The sequence below is a fragment of the Lissotriton vulgaris genome, chromosome 8, assembly GCF_964263255.1.
Source record: "Lissotriton vulgaris chromosome 8, aLisVul1.2, whole genome shotgun sequence".
Lineage (NCBI taxonomy): Eukaryota > Metazoa > Chordata > Amphibia > Caudata > Salamandridae > Lissotriton > Lissotriton vulgaris.
In genome coordinates this window covers 295,760,285-295,772,294 of record NC_141696.1, presented here as the reverse complement: position 1 = coordinate 295,772,294, position 12,010 = coordinate 295,760,285, and positions in this window count along the sequence as shown.

Here is a 12,010-nt window from a genome sequence, read left to right as displayed (position 1 = left end):
AGCCCAGGGTACTCCACAGCAAGCAGGTCGAGCATGTCATGCTCCCGGTACAAGATGTCACTCCACCGGTGCGTCACTTGGTGGTAGGTGCGCCGGACCCCAGACTCCTTATACATGCGCCGGCACACCTTCTCCCACTGCTGGCGACGCTCCCGGAGGCCGTAACCGGAAGCAATCCGCCCACCTGCTGCCACGGTCTTAGGGAGGTGGACCTGGACAAAAACCAGCAAGGCAGCCACCTCCACCGCAGAAAAGATCTCCCTGGGCTGCACTTCCTCCCCCCTCCAACGCCCGCAAGGGAGCCAGGTACGTGGGGCTGGGCCCTTCCCCTTGCCCTTGTCGCCTCCCTTAGCCATGGTCCTGGGCACAAGAAGAAGGAAAGAAGAATAGGTGTGAAAAAAATAAGAGAGAGAGCAAAAGAAATAAAGTAGGTAATAAAGTAACAAAAAGTAAAAAAAAAACACAAAATAAAGATGTAGGAAATTTAAGAGAGAGAAAAAAAAACCAAAAAAAGTTCAGAAAAACATAGGATTGCAAAGATGTAAGGTGGATAGAAAAGTAGCATGCCCAAAACCATAGCAGTTAATGAAAAACAAGATGGCCGCGCCCATAGAGGACCGTGTGGGTAAGTTTGCGCGATATTTCCCCCGCGAGCACGCAAAAACGGCCACGAATACATAATCGCGCGGCGCATATGACGCAAAATTGCAACGAGCGCCCAGAAACGGAAACACGTCACGCAAACAAGATGGCCACATCTGTACATGACCTCATGGGCAACCTCGGGGTCGGTGCGCTGCAAGCGGCCCGGGAATATGCAAAAAAAACGCCCGAACACGCAAAAAAAAAGAAAAACCGCCCGAACATGCATAAAAAAGAGAAATCAGCAAATTCGCACGAATTTGCGGATTGCAAGTTCGATTTCGCGTCCCGCAAATCTCGCGAAATGGAAGAAAAACTAATTTTGGAAAACTGAAAGCACTTAGCAGGTGCAAAAGTTCAAACTAATTTGTAACCATTCCCTGTAGTGCTTCCTGAGGGGCCCCTCCAGAGTTCAGTTGCCTACTTTCAACTATTCTCTGACCCTGCTCTGACCCTCAAAGCAGGGTCAGAGAATAGTTACAAGTATGGCACAATGCTCCTGTAAAAAAAATAACTGCAACAGGAAGGTCTTACAGATAAGGAAGCAGGTGCCAGACTTGAAGCACAAATTCAGTGACACATTAACCAGCCCCAAATAATTCATCTCAGTGGAGGCTGGGAAGGTGTGCTTTGCTTTCCCCCCATAATCTACAGTGGTGAACAAGAGGGTGGTAGTGGTGAACCAGAGGGTGCTGTGATAAACCAGAGGGGGACAGTGAGGATCCAGAGGGTGCAGTGGCAAACCAGAGGGTGGCAGTGATGAACCAGAGGATGGCAGTGATGAACCAGTGGGTGGCAGCCTTGAACCAGAGGGGGACAGTGATGATCCAGAGGGTGGCAGTGGGAAACCAGAGGGTGTCGGTGATGAACCAAAGGGTGGCAGCCTTGAACCAGAGGGTGGCAGGGATGAACCAGAGGATGGCAGTGGCAAACAAGAGGGTGGCAGTGATGAACCAGAGGGTGGCAGGGATGAACCAGAGGATGGCAGTGATGAACCAGAGGGTGGCAGCCTTGAACCAGAGGGGGACAGTGTTGATCCACAGGGTGGCAGTGGCAAACCAGAGGGTGGCAGTGATGAACCAAAGGGTGGCAGGGATGAACCAGAGGATGGCAGCAATCAACCAGAGGGTGGCATTGATGAACCAGAGGGTAGCAGTGATCAACCACAGGGTGGCAGGGATGAACCAGAGGGTGCTGTGATAAACCAGAGGGGGACAGTGATGATCCAGAGGGTGGCAGTGGCAAATGAGAGGGTGGCAGTGATGAACCAGAGGGTGCCAGGGATGAACCAGGGGATGGCAGTGATCAACCAGAGGGTGGCAGGGATGAACCAGAGGGTGCTGTGATAAACCAGAGGGGGACAGTGATGATCCAGAGGGTGGCAGTGGCAAACCAGATGGTGGCAGTGATGAACCAGAGGGTGGAAGGGATGAACCAGAGGATGGCAGTGATCAACCAGAGGGTGGCAGTGATGAACTAGAGGGTGCTGTGATAAACCAGAGGGGGACAGTGATGATCCAGAGGGTGGAATTGGTGAACCAGAGGGTGGCAGTGATGAACCGGAGGGTGGCCACGATGAACCACAGGGTCACAAACAGGCTGGACTCGTATAAACAACATGGTCGCGACCGTTGCGACCACACAAGTAAGTTTGCATTCCCAAACTTGTAAAAAACCCTCGCGAACTGGCAAAAACCCTCGCAAACGCGCAAAAAAAGCAAGTTCGCAAATTCGCAAAAGTTCGCAAATTTTGCAGATTGCGAATTCGTAGATACGCAAATTCCCGAATCGCGAATTTGCAAAATTCGCCCATGCTTATTGCTTTTACATGGTGTACATGTGGAATGGTAACTGACGTAAACCCCTGACATGATGCTTCTTTCCATTGACCCACATTGTCAATGTGTGACATTTACTAATGACACACTCCTTACTGCCCAAGGTATGTTTTGACTTTTCCATAGGTCATACTTGCATTGCAAAGACCTATTGTGAATTTGACTCATTAACAGTGCAGATAGTTTGTTACTTCAGAAGAAATTTCCAGTCACCAGTTTTGTTACAATCAAACAAGTCATACAATGGTATGTTGAATGTCACTGCTGTTACACTGTCACATATCATAAAAGGTGTGTCCTGTGATGGCAGTACATCCCACACAAACTCAATCAGATGTAGTATGATATCTCATTAAGTAGTCCACATGTCCACACATCCCCAGAGAGGAGGTACTCAGTGACACACATCAGCCCTTTCATTGTGACCTAAGTCTTAGGATTTAGTCTATACTATGGTACCAGCCTGTATGGACTTTATGTATCAAGTCAATGGGCCTGGCTATAAAAGTGTCTGTACAGTATGTCACATCACAGTACATGTAGGATGGCCCTGGCCTACATGATGTTAGTGGGATGACCTAGTAAGTCATGATAAGGGTTGAGGATAGTAAGCAGTTGACTACAAAAGTGAGTATTCATGACTTTGTAGTGCTCAGTATGTGAGAATTATACATATAGTGTGTTAACTATTAATTAATACTTGCTAGCTGTATTTAAAATGTGTGTCAACCAACCATATATCCTAAAGCTTGCAGTTATAATCTGTGTCTTCATTTATTGTGTCCATACAGGTCAACGCCCATCAAAAGTAATCAATTTGAAAAGACATCGCCCAGAAGGTGCAGGCCCTGGGGGGTATATTGCTGGTGCAGCGTCCATTGCCGAAAGTGGTGGGTGGACCAGAGGCGCTGGACCCAGAAGATCACAGAGGTCCAGCTGAGGCTGTTCTCCCATTGTGGACGGGGTCAGCGACAGACCCTGACCCCCCAAATGGACCTCATACTGGAGGTGGCCTACTGGAGCTTGATGGGCAGTTGAGGTTCCAGCAGCATTGACAAGGGAGTGAGTCCTGACCAGAGTCATACATGTTACATAGCCAACTTTGTGTGTGACAGGCAGGCATTTCCCCATTATTATTGGAGGTGGCACATGTGCAACGCACAAGAAGAATTATTGTTTGTGTAGGTCTGGTAGTAGGTGCATGATGATGTGCTTTGCCCATTGTCTTTCTAACCAGAAACACAGAACAGTCCAGTCTAGTCCACTACCAATTTACTGTCTTGAGCAGACACATACCTGAGTAAAGTGATTAATCAGCTGTTGTTGTTTGCTGTGGATGACAATTGTACCAAAAACAACACTTGTCTTCAGTGTGTCAGGAGTGACACTACAATGTCTCATGTGATGGTGACCCTCTTACATGTGACTCAGCATACAGTGTACCTTGGATACAGTAATTTGTAAGTGAGGATTGAACCGTAACATTAGATAGCAAACCATCATTGCTCTCATCAGTATTAGTGCTTGCATGTTGGCATGCAGACCTTTCCATGCTGTAGTATCATCTGCACTACTTTTTCATACCCGATCTATATTTCTTCATATGCCCATTTTCCGCCTCCGAGCTGCTCGTCCCTCCCCCTCCCCTACTTAATGGCAGCCACTTGCGGAGGAGCGCAAGTAAGACCTCTGACCCTTGGTCTCAGGCCTACTCTCTCCCCAGCAGCTTCGCTCCACCTGCACCAAGGCTGAGCCCTCGAGCCTCCTCCTGGGAGATGTTTGGGGCTGCTATTGGCAAGATTTCTCCGTGTGTGCCCGGTCCTGCCACTGCCTGACTCCGCCTCCTTGGTGCGCTTGTAAATTGCTAGTACTGTCTTGTTTTGTTTTATTTTGTCTTTTGTCTACAGCGACCCTAACTCTACCACCTTTCGTGACAACCTCGCCAACATCAGACTTAAACAACTCATCACCACATTGACCCAGAGTGCAGGACACGCCCTCGACCCCATCTTCACAGCTGGAAACGGCGTATACTTCAGCCAGACAATGCAACCCCCATGGACCGACCACCACTGCGTACCCCTCACCGTCAACATACCCAAGACACCCAAACCTGCCCCACGCCCACCACGAAGGAACTGGAGCAAGGTCACAGACGAGCAACTGAACTCCACTCTCACCCGAGACAACCACACCTCGGCATCGGATGCCAACATTGCAGCCAGGGAACTTCACACCTGGATCTCCAACTGTGCAGACAAGCTTGCCGCACTATGCCACCTGACAAACTGTGCCCCAGGAAAGGCGCCTGGTTCACCACCACACTCCAAGAAGCCAGACACACCTGCAGATGCCTAGAGAAGATATGGAGAAACACCAAGACACCAGAAAACTACACCACCTACAAGGACGCCATGATGGACTACCACAATCGAATCAGAACCACCAAGAGGACTTTCATTCACAACAAAATCCTCGCAAACTCCACCAACTCCAAGGAACTCTTCAGTGTCATTCAGGAATTCACCAACCCCCACAGTGAAGCCACAGACATCACTCCGTCCCAAGACCTCTGCCATAAGCTCGGAACCTACTTCCACCTCAAGATCAAAAACCTCTAGGACAACTTTGTTGACAATCCACCAGACGCCACAGCCAGCCCGTCTCCCAGACACACCAGCAAGCCCACCATCTCCACCTGGACGCTGATCATGGCCAAAGACACCGCCTCGACCATGAAAGGCATCCTCTCAGAGGCCCCGACTGACCCCTGCCCATCACACATCTACCACAGAGCCACCACCCCATCGCACCAAACTACAATGCACCATCAACACCACCTTCGAAACAGGAACCTTCCCAGATAACTGAAAACACTCAGAAGTCGGGCCCCTGCTCAAGAAGCCCACAGCTGACCCCACTGACCTCAAGAACTACCGGCCCATCTAGCTCCTCCCCTTCGCGGCCAACGTTGCAGAGAAAACAATCAACAGAGAACTGACCCGATTCATCGAAGACAACGCCAGCCTCGACCCATCACAATCTGGATTCCGAAGCACCCACAGCACTGAGACCGCCCTACTCACTGCCACAGACGGCATCCGCCCCCTCCTGAACCAAGGCCACTCTGCAGCCCTCATCCTACTCGACCTTTCAGCAGCCTTCAACACCGTCTCCCACCGCACACTCGTTGCCAGACTACACAACGCTGGCATACAAGAAACAGCCCTAGACTGTATCATATCATTCATCACAGGAAGAAGCCAAAGAATTAGACTGCCACCCTTCCTCTCCTATCCCACAAAAATCACCTGCGGAGTCCCACAAGGGTCATTACTAAGCCCTACCCTCTTCAACATCTACTTGGCCTCCCTCGCCACCATCGTCCGACAACATGGCCTCAACTTCGTATCCTACACTGACGACACCCAGCTCATCCTCTCCCTCACCAAATACCCCACCACCGCCAGACCCAACTTCCAGAAAAGAATGCAGGACATTGCAGTCTGGATGACCAACAGCTGCCTAAAGCTCAACACCAAGAAGACAGAAGTCCTCGTCCTTGGAACCACCCCTTCAGCATGGGACAACACCTGATGGCCAACCACCCTCGGAAGCCCACCGACCCCCTCGGACCACGACAGAAACCTTGGCATCGTACTGAACTCATCTCTCACCATGGACCGACAGGTCAATGCCGTCATCTCCAGCTGCATCAACACCCTCTGCATCCTCTGCAAGGCTTTCTAATGGACCCACTGAGTACCCACCACTCATCACCAGCAGACTGGACTATGGAAATGCACTCTACACTGGCATAAACAAGTCCCTACTCTGCAAACTCCAGATGATACAGAACACCGCACCAGACTCGTCCTCTGCATCCCCCAGCATGAACACATCAGCCAACACCTATGAAGGCTCCACCGGCTCTCCGTGGAGAAAAGAGTCATGTTGAAAATCCTCACCCACGCCTACAAATGCCTACACAACACAGGACGCAAATACCTCAATGACAGAATCAACTTCCACGTACCCAAAAGAAACTTCTGAATCCTCCAACTTCACACTAGCGGAAACCCCGCGTATCCACAGAGCCAGGGCAGGCAGAGGATCCTTCTCTCACATTGCAGCTAAAACCTGGAATGAGCTCCCGGCAGAAAATCAAAGCATGTCCCAACTTAAACACAAAATACTATATTGGCAGAGCTAATTGTACTACTAAGAAATATTAATCACATTCTAATAAAAAACACACTGTAGGGAAAAGATGCTGAATGCCACTTCAAAGAACATGCACAGTACAATATCTTCAAATATCACAACAGTAATTACAAAACAATGGGTATCATTGCCAATATTACGTAGGATTTATTTCATACAATTATCACACAAATTCATTTTAAATTGGATTAAATCCAAACATATTAAAAAACATATAAAAACCACATTATACATTCACATGTCCAATGCATTTGGAGAAAAAATTGAGATGGTTGTCGAGCTCCCGGCAGACATCAGACCCACCCCCCTCCCTGAACACCTTCAGGAAGACCCTCAAGACCTGGCTCTTTGGCTAACAGATCTACAGACACCCCCTCAGCACCTTGAGACCCTCACTGGTGAGTGGCATGTTTACAATCCCCTGATTGAGACTCAAACATATGCATGCACACACTTCAACATCCCCAAGCAACACAAGCAAAGAGAAACACCAAAAAACATAGAAGTACGCATCCACTCGCATGACACTCACCCTTCACTACCACCCCACCACCAACATAACCCCAGATGCACAGCTGCACTAACAGACTCATCCACTACACCTAGCATTACAACAGACACCACACCTGCGCTCTCAGACCTATTCAGATCAAGATGACAATGAAATAAATCAACTTTTCAAGGATCCAACCCCAGATGTCAAAAAGAGACCAACTCCTGTTCCCACTTTCTATTCCTTTAACATTTATTAGGATGTCTAAAATGGGTTGGGTAATATTCTTTTCCATATTTGTGATCCCGACTACACACTGGTCCCCTACTATCGCGCACACTTCACCGCTCTTAGCTAGGATAAAATTGACTGCAAATCTAGTCTGCTCTCTATATATTTGCATACTTTCCAATTGGGTGGTGATGTCACGTAAAGCTGCTACTGTGGAGTTAGACAATATTAGCAGCTTACATCGGAAATATTCTATAGCTTTCTCACCCATGGCCATAGCAGTAACACCAAATGTAATTGTGGAGGAGAGACTGTATCCAAAAGTAATACCTTTACTATAATTATTGACTTCAAGATCAGTCACTCCTTCACAGAATTCCTTGGTCAATGTCCTTTTAACCCATCACTTCGCACATCACCTGTACCATTATGGACATTCGAATAAGTCCCATTAGACAAAAAGAAAAACCATGGGTGTACATACACTGGTCTACCATAATCTACTGCAGAATATATGGAATTCCTCCTGAAGGTATTGGGGTCTTTTGCATTTACTAAAGACTATGTGCCCTTACGCATGTTATCCCTGAACAATTAACATACAGTACTTTATCAATAAAATTGAGGATTGGACAACAAGCAGGGTAATAACAAGCTTCTCTGGGAACTGTCAATTCCTTATACTGGTAACCCACCATGGTTACATTCTGTTTTTTCATATAGAAGTTGTCGCAATAGTCTTGTTGACACAGCCCGGATAACCCATGCTTTGTGGTTTTCTATGATATAGACAAGGACTTGATTATCCAAACCGAAATACTCCTTTTACTTCTATGAAGTCAAGAGGTCTAGTGTAGGTATAATTGACAATTGACAATGGATATGCTGTCCATAGACTGATGACAGATTCAGTGGGGTAACAAGCAGTCCCTTCTCCAAAGAACCTCTTGTGAGTTTCTAGAAATACATTGCTTGGGGCTGTCTTTTTCTTCAGGAATTGAGCAACAACCTTATCCTTACAATGTAAAAGTACACTTTTATCATTTTCCAAAACCCATGATACCCCACACAACATGATTATCAGCAAAATCACAAGGGCAATACATGCAAGCTTTTGTTTCCGAGTCCACACTGCATTGTGCTGAGCAACAAGAATCACTGATTGATCTTCCTCAGCAATCATTCTACGAAAGGGATGCATAATGAATAATGCAGTGGGGGCAAAATACAAGGAAATATGCAAGTTCTCAGTGTCAGTCAGAGCCTAACTGGTACAGGCTCCTATTGTCCATCAATATGTTGGTGCTCTTGAGCACCAGTGGTGGAGCTTGCTCTGTCCTAAGCTTGTATCCTACGTAGATCTTGATGGTATACCTTCAGGATACACTTTTGCCCTTCCCTCTCTTATGTCCAACCAACTAACTAAGCTAGGATAAACAAATGTGCAATGCAATTTCAGCAAGTTCCGTTTGTACCACAACCCAGTACAATCTATTTTACACAGTCCATCCCTAATCTCTTTTCTCCTTGGATGCAATTTCCTTCAGCCAAGGCCGTAAATTGTACCTGGAGGCCCCAGGCACCGTAGGATCAGTTAACAACTGCTCCGAGATAGCTCATATTTCTGGAGGAACAGCTGCGTTCAGCACATTTTTATTTTCCTTATCCGTTTGAGTCCAGATTAAATGGGCATTGATGAACTGAACAAACCAATGCACCTGCTAAGTCTCGGAGTCCCCAATGTCATCCTTCATCCACTGGTCATAGGGCAAAGGCAGAGGGACCCTGCAACAATGAGTCGCATGGATCCAGTCCTTACAACCAGCCACTTTAACTTGCTCCGGCCCCTTCCATCCCGGCTCCAAACTCTTCTTCTGCTGGAAGTTATTAATTAAGATAAAATCCCTAGGCTGAATGTCATGGCCAGGTCCCTCTGGTGTAGGAGGCAAGGAATCCCAGACCTGTTTGTGAATAGAACGTAAACTTTCAGTTAATTTGCCAAGATAATTCAGCAATCCAGACATTTGCCGGGCCTCCAAACACGACCTTGTGCAGTGACAATCCTGTTCTCAAATGAGCATCTGGCCACTGTAACCCTATCATCTTCTGAATCTTTGCCAATTTGAGCTTGAGAGTACCATTGTACTTCTCAACCAAACCCGCTGTCTGTGGATGATTGGCCGCATGAAATTGTTGCCTAATGTGATGTCTCTAACATATCAATTGAATCACTTTCGCATTAAAGTGACTTCCGCTGTCACTCCAGATCACTCTGGGCAAGTCGAAACGAGGAAAGAACTCCTTCAGGGGTACCTTTGCAGTCGTAATCGCTGTATTGTCTTTAGTGAGATGAGCCTCAACCCATTTACTGAATGCACAAACAACCACCAAAACATACTTCAAATTATTACATCTGCCTAATTCAATATAATCTATTTGGAGGACCTCAAGACGAAAAGTGGGTCATGCAAAGTTACCAGGGGGTGTAGGGGTACCTTTCCCAGGGTTATGCATCATGTATACCATCATGTACTTCACTAAGTGTGCAGCCGGCAACTTCCATCTCTATTCCCTGATTTATGAACCCAACATCCCTTGTTCTTCAATTGTGCAGTACTTTTCCTGCCACACTAGTAACTCTTCTACTGTGGCTTCACAATGTATCTCATTTACACTTTTGAGATTGTCTTCAAACATGACAACCTCAGGAACCCACCTAGCTGGACCTGCTACCAACATTCTTTTAATCTTTTTCCAGATGTTTCCTTAGCTGTCTAATCTGCAAAAGCATTTCTTCTACCCACATCATCGGTGACCTTCCTATGGGAACTACACTTTACTATGGACAAGCAGACATAACCTCAGTATGAGGTGTCCATGTGGGATCTTTGTACCATGGGAAGTAAGAGACCCTCTCTCAGCCCAGAGTCACCCAAATTTATGCGCGACCCCAAACGCATACTGACTGTCAGTATAGATATTAACAACCAGTTCCCCGCTCAATTCACAAGCTCAAATATGGGCAGCAAGCTCAGCAGCTTGATCCAACTGGTAAGGGATCTGTGATGTCTCTACTACTGTACACAGTGTGGTGATTGCATAAGCCGCAGTTGTGGTGCCATCTTGTAACTTAAAACAAGAGCCATCAACATATAGTTCCCCTTGAGGGTAAGATAAGTAAACCTCAGTCAGGTCTACCCATCCTTTCGTCTCCTCACCCGTCCAGAAAATGCTATCATTTTTATCAATTTCATCATCATCAGAAGGGAGGTGTAGCAACGTGGCTGGATTCAGAGTAGCACATCTTTTAATCATAATGTTTAAGCGAACAATGTCAATTCATAGCCAGTAAGACTGGCACTAGTGAGGTGCTGTGTCTTTGCCTTATTCAAGAGTGTGTCCACAGCATGGGGTACCATAACTGTGAGGCCAGTATCAAGCACAAGTCCAGCCAATTGTCTGATGGAAGTGGCCACAGCCGCGACCGCTCTTAGACAACTTGGGAGGGCTCTAGCAATGGGGTCAAGCACAGCTGAGAAATAAGCACACTGCTGTGGCGTATCCCCAAATTTTTGTTTTAGAACAGAAAGCGCGCAACCAGCCATCTCATGGACCTCCAACACAAACAATTTGCCGTAGTTAGGGGTGCCAAGTACTGGAGCCAACCAAAGCACAGTTTTCAATCGCTCAAAAGAGTGCTGACATTTAGACGCCTAAGGCAAAGGCTCATGCACTACTTTCGTTGTTAGGGCAAGCAAAGGTTTGATTAGTAAGGAGTAGTTAGGCATCCACTGGCGACCGTAGGAAGTGATACCTATAAGGGCACAAACAGCTTTTTGAGTTTGTAGAATGGGCATTTTAACAATGGTACTAATGTGCTCTGGGGTCAACCTCCTACCCTCCTTTGACAGTAGGTGACCTAAATAGGTAACGTCCTGTCGACTGTACTGAAATTTACAAAGGGAAACTTTGTTGCGATTATGAGCTAACTGTAACAGCAGTTGGACCTTACTGTCTTTAAATCCTTGTTCTGTGTCAGAAGCTATAAGTAAGTCATCCACATACTGCACCAACACATTACCTGTGGGAAGTGACAAAGAATCCTTCTGGCCTTTCAATGTCAGGCTATAAATACTCAGACCCTCTGTATAGCCCCGAGGACCTCAACAGAACCTGAAGCTCCTGCCAGCTAGGCTGAACCCAAACAAACATCTGCTGTCTGGGTGAATAGGGATGCTAAAGAATGCATTTTTCATATCAATAACAGAAAAGTATTTAGCAGTGGAAGGAATCATTGTCAAAAGTGTAGTATTATAAGGGACTACTGGAAACTGAAGAATCACAATTTTTTTAACTTTGCGCAAATCAATCCCAAAACAATAAACATACTCATGATCATTAGAGGCACCCGAAGGTGTCTATTTAAGAATCGGAAGAATGGGACTATTAAAAATATTGGCAGATATCTCCTCAAATACTCCTTTGTTTATCAAATCCTCAATAATCTGTAGTAGGGCCTGTTCTCCCACCTGAGGTATGTTACACTGGGGAATACGAGACAAAAAAAATTATCTTTAAGCTG